Raw genomic sequence first — 14,568 nt, 5'->3', positions numbered from 1 at the left:
GGAGAGTAAAATGGGAAGAACGAGTGGTCGAGTATAAGGAGGAAATTGGAGAAGAGTGAAGAGCGACGGAAGGAAGATGTGTGAGAAAGAGAGATAGAGAGGGGACTAGAATTTGAGTTAGGGTGTGATTTCGAAAAAATAAATAAAATAGGGTGATAGATCGGGGCATATGTAGCTGGAATTGGGAATAAATCGATAAAAGATGTTCACCGGATTGTTGCCGACCGGGGGCGAATGGTGGCGGTAGAAGGTGGGGTGGTGATTGAGAGTAAGAAAATGACCTAAGAAAGTATAGTGTTATTCTTTACTTTGAGTACTAATAAAATAAAATGAATCAGACACTTATTAAGGGTAAAAATTATAATATCTTTGTGTTTCATTAAACTAACTAACAGTGCTTTTATTTCACTAACGGAAGTTGATAAAAGTCATATTAATGCTTAAAAAATTAAACTAAAGCTATTATAGTGCAATATTTGTAACATAGGCTAATAAAGTGCAAACAAATTATTTATCTGACCACTAGAGTGCAATTTTGTAACATCCCCAAATTCGGGGTCAGGATTGGGTGTCAATAAACAACTTAAAATAATATTAACTGTATATTAAAATAAATATACAGATAACCCCTCATTATTCTGGATCGTGTACAGGTTATGGTATAAAACCAGAATCTAACCTTCTAAATTTACAATGGCTAAATACAATTTTATTACCTCTTTACTAACGTCCTCGTATTATTCACTCTGACATCTCCAAATTCCTTCAGCTGGGATCTCTCCACTTTTGCTGTCTAAAGAGAGCTATTCACTTTTGTCCTTATTTGATACTGAAAGAAATAAGAATTCACAAAGCAAGAGTGAGCAAAAAATTCCCAGCAAGTATCATAAATGGTTTCCGGGTATCATATCAAGGAAACTTCTGGAATCAATCTTTAGATGATTTCAAAAGTATTTTTATTTATTTATAATAATTGAGCGAATAAAAACATCGGCCCTCATTGGTCTTTAATCATAAATCACATTTATCTGTAAAAGAACAGTGAGCGTTTCACTGATTCAGTTCTTGAATCAAATCTTTCTTTTTTTTTGTAATCATAAACTTTCCAAGAAGGAATGCCGTTAATGGCGATCAACAATAAATTAGACTAGACACTAGAACCAACATATGCACTATAACCTGCTCATCAATCAGGATATAGTGCGGATCTATACCCAACTGTATAGACCCACCAACATATAGGGTACCCAGGCACTATGGCCTAATAATCAAGGGTCCAGCCATCCCTGGCCCTTAGGGTCCAGCTCATTCCTGGCCCTCATCATAACCATCTAGTCCGTAGAGTAATTTGATGTCAAAACACTTTGATTTCAAAATATCCCGATTCAGGGTTCGCCAAACAACCCGAAATAATGGATATTTGCTCAAGAGATCAATCGATAATCAAGGAACAAGATCAAAGAGGTACTTGCATAAATAAGAGTAATTGCAGTGAAATATAAAAGAATTTAACTATTCTGCACTTAGAATATGAATGAAGTATTTGCAGTATATCATAAGAAAGTTCAGGAATACTTGCCTCAATTGATAACCCTCTGATCTTTAACTATCCACCATATTACTCAGTCCTGATGTATATGTATTTCCATTGACAGGCTACCTGACCTTTCTTGTCAGTCGTCATTTCAGGTTTATCTCTATTCTGAATTCACTCATTTCATTACTACACATAATCAGGCTTTACTTTTACAATCTTTGTCCGGCTTTGAATGCCTCGAACTATGTGTATCTACCATAAAAGATACCATTCCATTAACTGACAACATATAATTTCCAAGTTTATACGTTTATCCTTATCATCCACCCGCTCGATAATAAAAGATAAGGACCATATTTAATCAGATAAAGTTTAATCGACACGTGGACTCATAACACATAAACACATAAGGCACGTATCACATATTTCATATAACATATAACTCGATTTGTCAAAACATTCGACCCGGTTTGTTCAAAACTGAAATCGAGTCGAAATACAATTTTAAAATGATTACGCGACTCAGAAATGTTTACAAAATTAAGCGACCTTTCGAAATAAAAGATTTCATGTCTTGAAAGTATTTTTAATGGAAGAAGAAATTTTTTTTGAGTCTAGACACATTCATTTCGTATTAAATGGACGAACGGTTTATTTAATACGACTTTTTGAACATTTTTCGGAATTAAAACAGGTCTCCGAATCATTTTTATAATTAAATAATAGGGTTCGAACACCCGAATGTGACTTTAAAATAATTTAATAATAATTATCTAGCCTTGAACATAATTTAGAAAAATATTTTAAAGCTCAAAACTATTTTACAAAAAATTTAAATCAAAAGAAATAATTAAATCTAATTAAATAATCAGTTAAAATTAATAACTAATTAAATCAATCAGTCAATTAATATTTAAATTAATTGATCAATTAAATAATTAATTATTAACTAAAATTAATTAATTAATTAAGATTTATTTTTGAAATAAAAATAATTTTTAGAATTGATATAATGAATTTTGGTATTAAAAATGAATTTTAGAAATGAAATAATGAAATTTGAATTATTTTTAAATAGAAATTTTCAGAAACAGTTTTTATAGATTAAAATAGAATTGTCATGGATTGAAACCGGGTCGGATATTCAGAGAAACGGGTCTAGAGTTGGGTCAAAGCGGGTCGCCAAGAACACCGGGATCTCACTGGAATTTCCCCAGAATCCTGTGAGCTTCAGTATTCCGGCCACCGCCGATTCAACCTCCCCACTCTCTCGTTTTCACTGATTTCACTTTGGTTTTACAGAGCAGCACACCAGTAGCTTTCCAGTAACAAAAACGAGTCCAAAACATCTGCTAAACTCGAATTTTGACAAACAAACGAACGGTTCCGACGAACTCGTCGGGAACCTCGATGTCAACAATCCTTTGACCAAAATAAATGATATACGTATGAAAATGAAACTTCAAATACAGGCAATCTAACAGCATACTCAAAATCGTTCCAGAATCACTCAAACTGAAAATCCCAAAATTAATTAAGAACATTCAAAGCTTCAAAACCCTAATTTTATAAATCCGAGAATCAAACCTCATTTTCAATATGTTATTAAATTCCAAATTCATCATATGATATACCAAAATGACCAAGATAAAATTATCTACAAGATTTAGCCATCAAATCACATAAACAACATCAACATCAAAATTTCCTCTTTTAATCATTAATTAATTCAAATTAAAATAAATAAATAAGAAAATAGCCTTGATTTCTGCACTGAAATAGTTGATTGATTCAGAAAGAACTTTTTGAGAGCTTCGATTTGATATATGGCACGCTCGAATCGGAGTTCGATAACGCCTTCGTTTGTGAGTTTGATTTTCAAGAACATAACAAATAATTAAGGGTTTCTATGTAAATTCTATATTTTTACTAATTGATTATGATTATACGAATAAAATAAATAAGAAAAGGGCTATTTATATATATGGAATATTGGTTCGTGTTGGATCATATTGGATCGATAAATTAGTTGCTTAGCCGCTAAGTAACTGCAAAAACGATCCGATTTGATACCCTTATTGGATAATTATCTAAACCGGGATTTTTATAAAACATTTATGTGAAAATAATGTAATATTATCCCATCTTTTGAGAAAACGGGTTTTGTTGATTTATCAAAATGAATATCGTAAAAAAAAATTGCGTCGGGCCGCACATGGGTCAAACCATAATCCGGATCGAAAAAGTCAAAACACGGAAAATGTCTGGAATTATCAGATTAGGTTAGGAAGGAGTTTTCCGAAGAGTTTCGGGTTGTAAAAACGTAAAAATGGTCGAAGTTGGACAATTCCCGGCTTTATAAAATAATTTTATAATTATTCAGAAAATAATTATTAAATCTGTAAATCATTATAAAATCATATAACGATCCAAAAATTACCAGAAAAATATCACAATTATCTATATTACATTCTTGACATAATAAAATTTACATACTCATACTTTATCACATATAAACATCCATATATCAACACCAATCCTCAGATAATTCACCAGAAATCACATAATAATCACATAATAATAATTTATTGATAAAAATAATTACACGCTATGTCCCAGATATTACATCATTCCCCCCTTAAAAGGATTATGTCCTCAGAATCACACTAAGGATCAAATCTTAGTATATTCAAGTATATCACTTCTTTTTTCTCAGGTTGAACCCTCAGACTTACAACTTTTCATAGATTTTAACTCACAATACCAATCATTACTCAATAGCCTCTTGCTGACATCCTATTATATTAGTTGCTCATATAACTCAACTCAAGTCTCCATTTTATATATAATGGAGCTGGATTACTCTTCCTGAATATACCTATAATATATAATAGATGATGTCAAAGGTTACTGGAGCTAACAATGTCATTAACATCTATGATTTGAGTAGAAGATTAATGAACAGTTATTTTCAGTAATCAAGTTAAGCTTGGGGTCAACCCTAAGTAAGTTGTATTGTTATCTGAATTTGTATTCTGTACTTGTAACACTTAAAGTCTGTAAAATTTAAAGGAGCATAATGGAATCTTTTTCCTAAAACAGTATCAAGCCTAAGGATTCTATCTGGAAGAAGATCAAGAAGATCATGCCTCAGAAGAATTTTGAAGAAGCTTGGAGTTGAATAAATCTGTATGGAGAAAAATGTTCTAAGTCAAGATCTCTACAAGTCACAGATTTAATGTTATAGAGAAGTCATTCGAGAACTCCAGAATGACTTATCGAGAAGTCATTCAAACTCCAGAAAGTACCGACGGATAAGCAATATCTACTCGATGGATGAGCAATATCTACTCGACGGATGAGCTATATATCCACTCGATGGATGAACAACATCTACTCGACGGATGAGCAATATCTACTCGACGGATGAGCTATATATCTACTCAACGGATAAGCAATATCCACCGGGAGCGGAGAAGTCGGGAAAGCTACTCGATAACTCAAGAAGATATCGACAAGTCATTCCTTCACTAGAGAACTCAGAGTTATCGACAAATCTATATTCATTCGAGAACTCAGAGATATCTACAAGTCAAAGTAAAGTTATGAAGACTTGAGATCTCGACAAGCTAAAGACCTCTACAAGATAAACTTGTTATGGAGTGCTAGAGATCTCGATAAGCCTATGTACTTATCGAGATGTCAAGTGTTCTATTAATTCAAACTGGAGATCTCGAAGTACAGTCTCAAAGTACAGAATTGCAGATCAGTTCAATATCCAAGATAAACAATCAACAAACAATCCAACAGCTGGATTGACAAGTCTACAAAAGCAGCTTGAAGTGTGTGCAAGATCAATGGCAAAGATTAACTGACAGAGGAAGATTAAAGTAAACACGGGATGCTAAAGATATGCTAAGCCAGAAATGGAAGATTTTCTTTTCTATAAATAGAAATGACAAGTGACAGTTTAGAAAAGTTAATAGCATATTTATTATCCACTGTGTAAACCAACAGTTAACTGAGCTATAAAGTTAACACAGGTCCTCTAGTTAGTTGTAACAATTTAGATAAAAATTCTTGTAACACTATTGAGAAGAAGCTAGGCTCTTTAACTTCGAAGAGCTTAGTACTTTTATAGCAAAACATCTTATTTTTAATACAAAAATTAAGTGAGTTTTGAAGATCTGTGTTCTTTATTTTATGCAAGTTTAATTTCTGCATGAACATTTTTCTATATAAGATTTAATTTACTTTGTTCAACCATTATCTTTCAAGAAAAGCCTAAAATCAGAAAAACACATTCACCTCCCCCCCCCCCCCTCTGTATGTGATTCATTACCTAACAAGTGGTATCAGAGCAAAATCTGAAAGAAAACAGATTCAAGATCTTGGAAGAATGAATACACAGAAGATTAGTAGCATCAAAATTCCTACCTTTGACAAAGCTAACTACACTCTTTGGAAAAAGAAAATGTTGTTTTTTTATCAAGATGACCAATCCACTCTATGTTTAGATTCTCAAGAATGGACCCTTCACTCCTATGGTAAGAGTTGAGGAATCTACAGATAGAGACATGGTCATACCAGCTCATTATGCTCCTAAAGATCCAGCTGAGTATTCTGACCCTGAAAAGGAAAAAGTCTCCCTGGACAGCAGTTTACAATTGATATTGATTGAGTCACTTAACAATGTGATGTACAACAACATTGTCAACTGTGACACTGCTAAGAAAATATGGGAGAATATTGAAATACTCTGTGAAGGAACTGAGGAAGTTAGATCTAATAAAAGAAGGATACTGATTTCACAGTATGAGGATTTCATGGCTAAGCCCAAGGAAAGCATTACTGAAGTGTTTGAAAGATTTAATAAGCTGATAAATGACTTACAGCTTTATAAAAAGTACTGTGAAGCTAAAGAGGTGAATCTAAAGTTCTTGCTTACCGTTCCTGATCATTTGGAACAGAAAATCTCAGCAATCAGGAAGGGAGAGACTTGAGCAGGATATCTCTGGAAGTTCTATATGGAATTCTCAAAACCTATGAACTAGAGATGATTCAAAGGCAATCATTGAGATCTGGCCAAGGACATGTTATAGATGGCTCAAGTGCTTTAATAGTAAATGAGGGCCAAACATCCAATGATGAACCAAGATCTTATATCTCAGTTGCCTCAACAAGTAAGCAGAGAACAATTGATTCACAGGAGCAAGTTATACTAGAGTTGGAAAAGGATGAGTACTATACTCTTGAAGAACTGGATGAGCAAGATCAGTCAATGGCCTATCTGGCTAGAAAATTCTCTAACATTAAAGTAAAGAAGCCAAGGTACTTCAGGAATAAAGGATAATCCTTCAACAAAGACAACAGCTGGAAAGAGAAATGGAAATACAATTCTGATAGCAAAAGTGGTTACAAAACTGGATCTGTTGACAGATCTAATATAAGGTGCTTCAGCTGTGATGAACTAGGCCACTTTGCTACAGAATGCAGGAAACCCAAGAAGGCAAAGAAAGATAAGGCTTATCTTGAACTTGAAGCAAAGTATGAAGCTCTTCTGAAGAAACAGCAAAGTAAAGTTTATATTGCAGAAGGTAAAAGTTGGGATGACTCTGAGAATGATGAAGATGAAGAACTTGGAAACTATGCACTTATGGTCTTGGAGCAAGGAGAATCATCCTCATCTAAATCATAGGTACCAACTCTTACCTCCACTGATTTAAATGTGAATCAATATAAGGAAACTATTAAAAAGATGAGCACATAAATGTTTCACATTCATACAAGCATGGTTGCTGCTAATGAAGAAGTTAGTAGATTAACAAAGTTAAATGAGAAGCTTGAAAGTGAAAAACAAGAAGCTGAATTGTTGACAGTGGAGCTTGAAGCCTTGAAATAAGAAAATGGCTATCTGAAAAACAAGCTTAAGTGTGCAAATGAGATTGAGGTTGTGCTGAGAGAAAAACTGGAGAAAAATGAAGTAAAGTTGAAGTTCTTCAAGAATGCATCTAAATTGGTTGGTCAGTACCATGCGAAAAACAAACCATGTGCAAACATTGCCATTGGTCTTGATTATAATACCTTAAACAGCAAAAAGAAAAACACTGGTGACAGAGGAAAAGCAACAAAGAGTGAAAACATTCCAGCAATGCTGAAAAATATTGGGTTACCAGTATTTAAGACTTTTGAGGTAAACTTCGATGAAGAAGAATTGATTATCAAGCAAGAAATTGCATATGAGGATAATGAAAAGAAGAATGCAAATTCAATTCAATCTTCCAAGGCTGAAGAAAATCTTATGGACAACCAAAGTACCAAGACTCCTGTCAAAGAAACCAAGATTGAAGATGCAAGAAAGAAGAAGAAGAATAGAAGTGGGAGAATGGGGAAAAATAAAAGCAATAATCTGGCCTATGTTGCAGATATTCCTGGAAAAAAGTGTGGAATATATAATTCTACAAATCATCTAACTCATCTTTGTAAAAAGGGTGTTAGTAAACCAACTGAAGGAACTTGCAAATATAATGAAGCAGATTTAGATAATCCCTATTCATTCTGTGATAAGTTTGATTGCATCCCTTGTAACTTGAAAGTGATGAAGAGTTGTCACAAACTGAGAGTAGACCTAAAAGAAACACAAATTGAGTCTACATCAGAAAGGGAAAATGCACAACAATCATTGAACTCTATTTTATCTGAAATAAAGCACTCTACTTCTACTAAATCATTTAACAAGAAGAAAGTACCCAACACTGCTTGGGTTACTAAACACATATGAATCTCATTGTGTGCAGGGCAAAGTGAAGAAAGTTATATGGATTATTGACATTTTATGTTCCAGACATATGACAGGTGATAAGGCCCTGCTATCACAGTTTGAGGAGAAAGCTGACCCATTGGTGACCTTTGGAGACAACAACAAAGGATTCACAATGGGATATGGCAAGATTGTTTCTGAAAATGTTGTCATTGATGATGTAGCACTAGTAGCTGGTCTTGAGGTAAATCTTCTCAGTGTTAGCCAATTTGCAGACAAAGGCTTTGAATTTTTATTCAACAAAGAAGAATGCACCTTTATCATCAAGAAAACTGGTGAAATTGCTCTGAAAGGAGCAAGGAAAGGAAGCTTGTTTGTTGCAGACTTGGACTTAACAAATAAGGATGGTATTTTCTGCTTCTACACCAAGGCATCAGAAGAACAAAGCAAGCTATGGCATAAGAAGCTATCTCACTTGAATTTCAAGGCAATTAACAACTTAGTCAAAAAGGAGTTAGTGATAGACATGCCCAAACTGGAGTTTGCTCAAGTTGAAGCCTGTGAAGCTTTTCAGAAAGGATAGATGAAAAGATCTAGTCACAAGTCAAAAACTGTGAATTCTATTAGTGCACCCTTGCAACTTATTCACTTGGACTTGTTTGGGACAGTAAATGTCTTATCAGTTTCAAGGAACAGATATGCACTTGTGATGGTGGATGATTTTTCAAGATACACTTGGGTAGAGTTCATGTACTCTAAAGATGAAACTCCACATATCATAATTGAGCACATCAAGAAGATAGAAAAGCAGGCTGAAGATTACAATTGTGTGAAAAGACTGAGAAGTGACAACAGAATAGAATTCAGAAATGTTATATTAAGTGAATTCTGCAAAGGCAAAGGCATTGTTCAAGAATTCTAAGCTGTCAGGACACCTACAAAAAAATGGAGTAGTTGAAAGACAGAACAGAACATTGGTTAAAGCTGCTAGAATAATGCTTCAAGATGCCAAGTTGCCAACAAGTTTATGGGAAGAGGCTGTCAACACTGCATGTTATACTCAAAACATATATCTCATTAACAAGGCACATGGCAAGTCACCCTACACAATCATGTCCAAGAGAAAGCCTACTGTAAAGCATCTTCATGTGTTTGGAAGCAAGTGTTATATTTTGAAAGATAATTCTGAATATGTGGGAAAATTTGACTCAGAGGTCTTTGAAGCAATTTTTCTGGGATATTCACTGGAAAGAACAGCCTACAAAGTCTATGTGATTGATCAAAAGAAGATTATGGAAAGCACAAATGTGACCTTTGATGATGACAAGTGTCCAGGTTTGGAATGCCTTGATGATAATGAAGCTGAAGCCCTTGTATTTGAAAACCTCAACATTGATAGTGATTCTGATGGAAAAGATGAAGTTAATGCACAATAAACGATGAATGAAGAGTCTACTGAACAGAAAAATCATGATAATGGAAGCTCATCTCAAACACCTGAACTTGATAGCACAAACTCAGGGGGAGAAAGAGAAGAAGGATCTACCAGTCATACCAATAATGGAGAAAATGATAAAGGCACAAGTCAACAAACTCACACTAGGAAGTGGGATAAAAGTCACTCCAGAAAAGCAATTATTGGTGATCCTACTGCCGGTGTGAGGACTAGAAGTGCAACTGCTAATGAGTGCCTACATGCATGTTTTCTGTCTCAAGTAGAGCCAAAGAAAATTGATAAAGCTCTGCTGGATCCTGACTGGATATCTGCCATGCAGGAAGAGCTGAATCAGTTTGAAAGAAGCAAAGTCTGGAAGTTAGTTCCTGTACCAAAGAACAGAAGCATTATTGGAACAAAATGGGTGTTCAGGAATAAAATGGATGAAAATGGTATAGTTACCAGAAACAAAGCAATATTGGTTGCAAAATGCTACTCACAAGAAGAAGGGATTGATTATGATGAAACTTTTGCTCCTTTTTCAAGACTTGAAGCTATAAGAATTTTTCTAGCATTTGCTGCACATTCAAATTTTAAAGTGTATCAAATGGATGTCAAAAGTGCCAATCTGAATGGTGAGCTAGAAGAAGAAGTTTATGTGCAACAGCCTCCTGGCTTTGAGGATCCAAAATTTTCTAACTTTGTGTATAAGTTACTCAAGGATCTATATGGACTAAAACAGGCACCTAGAGCTTGGTATGACACACTATCAGATTTCCTATTGAAGCATAGTTTTACCAGAGGAACCATAGAAAAGACTCTCTTCTACAAGAAATATGGTGAAGATATGATCCTAGTTCAGATCTATGTAGATGATATCATCTTTGGTTCTACTAATGAGAAGTTGTGCCAAAGATTCTCCAAGCTTATGCAAAGTGAATATGAAATGAGTATGATGGGGGAATTAAGTTACTTCATTGGACTTCAAGTCTACCAAAGAAGTGATGGTATCTTCATCAGCCAAACTAAATATGTCAGGGATCTTTTGAAAAGGTTTGGAATGGTTGATTGTTCACCTGCATCTACACCTATGTCTACTGCATCAAAGTTGGATGAAGATAAAAAGGGCAAGAGTATAGATATCTCAAGCTACAGAGGGATGATTGGATCATTACTTTACTTAACAGCAAGCAGACCAGACATCATGTTTGCAACATGTCTATGTGCAAGATTTCAAGCCAATCCAAAAGAATCACATTTGATGGTTGTAAAGAGGATTTTCAGATATTTGAAGGGAACTCCAAACTTAGGATTATGGTATCCTAAGGGAACTGGTTTTGAAGCTGTTGGATACACAGATGCAGATTTTGCTGGATGTAGGATTGACAGAAAGAGTACCAGTGGAAGCTGTCAATTTCTTGAACAAAGACTTGTATCTTGGTATAGCAAGAAACAACAATCTGTATCAACTTCTACAGCTGAAGCTGAATACATAGCTGCAAGAAGTTGCGCTCAAGTGCTTTGGATTAGAAATCAGCTGCTGGATTATGGCCTAGTGTTACACAAAATTACTATCATGTGTGACAATACTAGTGCTATATATATAGTAGTTAATCTAGTTAATTATTCTAGGACAAAGCACATTGATGTGAGGTACCATTTTATTAGAGAACATGCTACTAATGGTACCATTGAGCTTATTTTTGTACCAACAAAAAAACTAGCTAACATTTTTACTAAACCTTTGGATGAAGCAACTTTCACTAGACTTGTAAGTGAAATTGGAATGCTCAATTCTTCATCCTAAGGCAAGAACTCAGCTAATGTTTTGTAGCAGATTAATATCCAGTAAATCAAAGTTAATTTGATTAAATTGGAAATTAACTGAAATATGAATTATAAATATTTCAGAAATATCTATATATTTGTTTTTCAAATTCAATTAACTTGGAATTTTTCAAATTCTGAGTAAACTGCTTAGTTGTTAATTTACATCCTTAATATGTAAAATTAACTCAAGGCAGAATTACAATAACCAAAAGTATCTAGAGAACTGAGTTCTCGATAAGTATAAATTGACTTCTCGACAAGTCATTTTAGGACTTCTCTAGTGATCCTTTGATAAGTGAACTTACTGACTTCTCGATAGGTTCAAAATGACTTATCGATAAGTCCTTGTAGAGTTCTCTAGTAGTATTCATTCACAGAGTTCTCTATAAGTACAAACTTTAACTTATCAATAACTCAGAACTGAGATAATTTAAATTGATAAATTATTTTCATAAAATACTTTTGGAAAATGTATTCTAATTTTATTTTAAATTTATTCAAGTAAAAGTTAGAATTAGTTCAGTCCATTTTTTAGGACAAAATGGGTATTTATTTGACATTTCGATAAATCAAGTTTAAGTTCTCTATAAGAGTGATTTAAAATGACTTCTTGACATGTACTTCATTTCTCAAAATGACTTCTCGATAGACAACTCCAAATGTCTATTTTTGAGTTCTCGACAAATCATCTACTTCACTATAAATACCCAGATTTCTCGATTATTTTAACTTTGAATTTCTCCAAATTCTAAGTAAACTGAGTATTTATTAATTCATATCCTCACTATATGAAGTTAGTAAATAGAAGATCAAAAGAAGCAAAAAGTATGAAAAACTAACATAATCTAATTCATAAATTATGTTCGGCAAAATACTTTTGACATGCCTTGTCTATTATTACTCTGACTTATTGACATATTTACATGCTTAATTTCTTATGTTGGTCTAATGTAAGTTGTGGCGCCCTCCAAACCCGGGTCAGAAGTTTGGGGTCCACACACACTCACACACCTTATTTATAACATGTGTATAACAATAATAAAGATAATAATAATATGCAGTGACCCTACTTACCAACTACCATGGACCGCAACAGGTTAAATTATGTACACAAGCCACACACACAAAGTTATATTACAAACGCCCAAATCCCAACTATTCAAACTTACAACTGAATATTAAACATCATTACAAACTTTACAAACTTAAACTGTCCCAAAAGCTGTCAGCTAGCTTAACTCGATCAACCTGGACCTCTAGCTGTAATAACCCCATTTTTGGGAAATTTTGAAACCCTTATGAATAGTGTTGTTGCTGAATGAGAAAACTTTTCATGCCACACTATGTAGGGGTTCTGATATGGATATTCTGAAATTTTATTAGTACTTTATATGGGATATAAGTGTATGTAAAGATCGTCAGAATCCAAATCCGAACACTTTGATTTTCCCGGAAATACACTAGATACGGAGAGAATTGAGTATAAGGTAACAGGATAAAAAGGATTTAAATTAAAGGATTATAATAGAGGATCATAAAAAGGAATATAATGTATTGAGAAAGGTTAAGGGAACCTAAGTAATAAGATCCCGGGTATGATCCCTCAAACGATAAACGAAAATGAAAGTTAAGCGAACCGTATAACAGATCAGCGGTCATTAGGCAAACAATTAGGAAGTTAATTAAAGGGATTAGAGAGAGTGATGTCACCCAACCAATGAGAAGAGGACAAGGAGGGAAGGATGACATTACCACATGACACAAGCATGACATGGGAAGGAAGGAGATGTGGTGACTTTTTAACCACACAAACTCAAGGGCAACAAGGTAATTAACTAAAAACAACACAAAAATCAACCAACCAAGCAAACATTTCATTTTTCATCAAACAAAACACAAAAATCTCTTTCTTCCCAAGCTAGCTCTCGGCCCATTTCTTAAAAATTGAAGATCCAAGCTCCACCACTTACTATTTAGCAAGGTAATTATCTAAGCTTCCCCATGGATAGTTACATACTTCCTATAAGTTTAAGCTTCTAATTCCAAGCCAATCTTTTTCTATAAATCATGGAAGAAGATGGTGAATAGTGTTTTTCAAGAAATAAAATTTGTGTTCTTGAAGTTTTGTTTAGATTTAGCTTGGATAAGGACTTTAAGGGTGATTCCAAGCCATTCTCTTGATTCTCCACTCTCCAAGGAAGGTATAAACTACTAACCCTAGCTTTAGTTTTGAGTAATTAGGATTGAATATGATTGATATAGTATATGTGAAGCATGGTGCTTGATTGTTTGAAGTTTGGTTGAGTTTTTAGAGATTAGTTGGTTTTGTGGTATTGTTGGAGTTGTTAATCTTGATAATTAGTTAAAGAACCTAAGTAAAGCTTTTAGTTCATGTGGGGAATAAGTATGAATTGGTAACATTGATTTGATGGGGCTGTTGGAGTGTGTTTTGGATGGATGTTGGTTGTATGATTGATTTGGGGTTGAATTGTGGTTGGTTTTGAATGGTTTAAATTTGGGAAATCACGTAAACATAGCCGTCGTAACGTCCGATTTTCTTTAGACTGTTTTTGTGCATAATATTAGGACCCGAGAACCCCCTGCTAGATTATGACCATTGATATGTCTAGATAGCTCGTGTTACGAGCTTCGTTTTGATATGTGGTTCGTTCGATTCCGATGCACGGTTTAGGAGAAACGACCGTTTTAAGTAACGGCGTTTCGCGAACGAAACATTTCCCCTCGCCTTACTTTGAAACATAGGTTAAAGATCAAAAAGGGTTAATTAATGTATGAAACAATTATGGTAAGAGTGTTAGGCAGTTGGTAAGACACTCGCGAAGGAATCGCCTTAAAAATCGTAAAGGTTAAATTATTAAAAATGGTGGAGCCGAGGGTACTCGAGTGACTTAAGAGAATTAGTAAGCGCAAAACAAGCGTTAGAGTCTAAGTTAGTTAAAGTATAGATTTACAAGTGACTTTGGTTTAATTCCAACTTACTTGTTG

Source organism: Apium graveolens, chromosome 2, assembly GCF_009905375.1.
Source record: "Apium graveolens cultivar Ventura chromosome 2, ASM990537v1, whole genome shotgun sequence".
Classification (NCBI taxonomy): Eukaryota; Viridiplantae; Streptophyta; class Magnoliopsida; order Apiales; family Apiaceae; genus Apium; species Apium graveolens.
The sequence above is the reverse complement of the archived record's forward strand: the minus strand, read 5'-3'. Positions refer to the sequence as shown.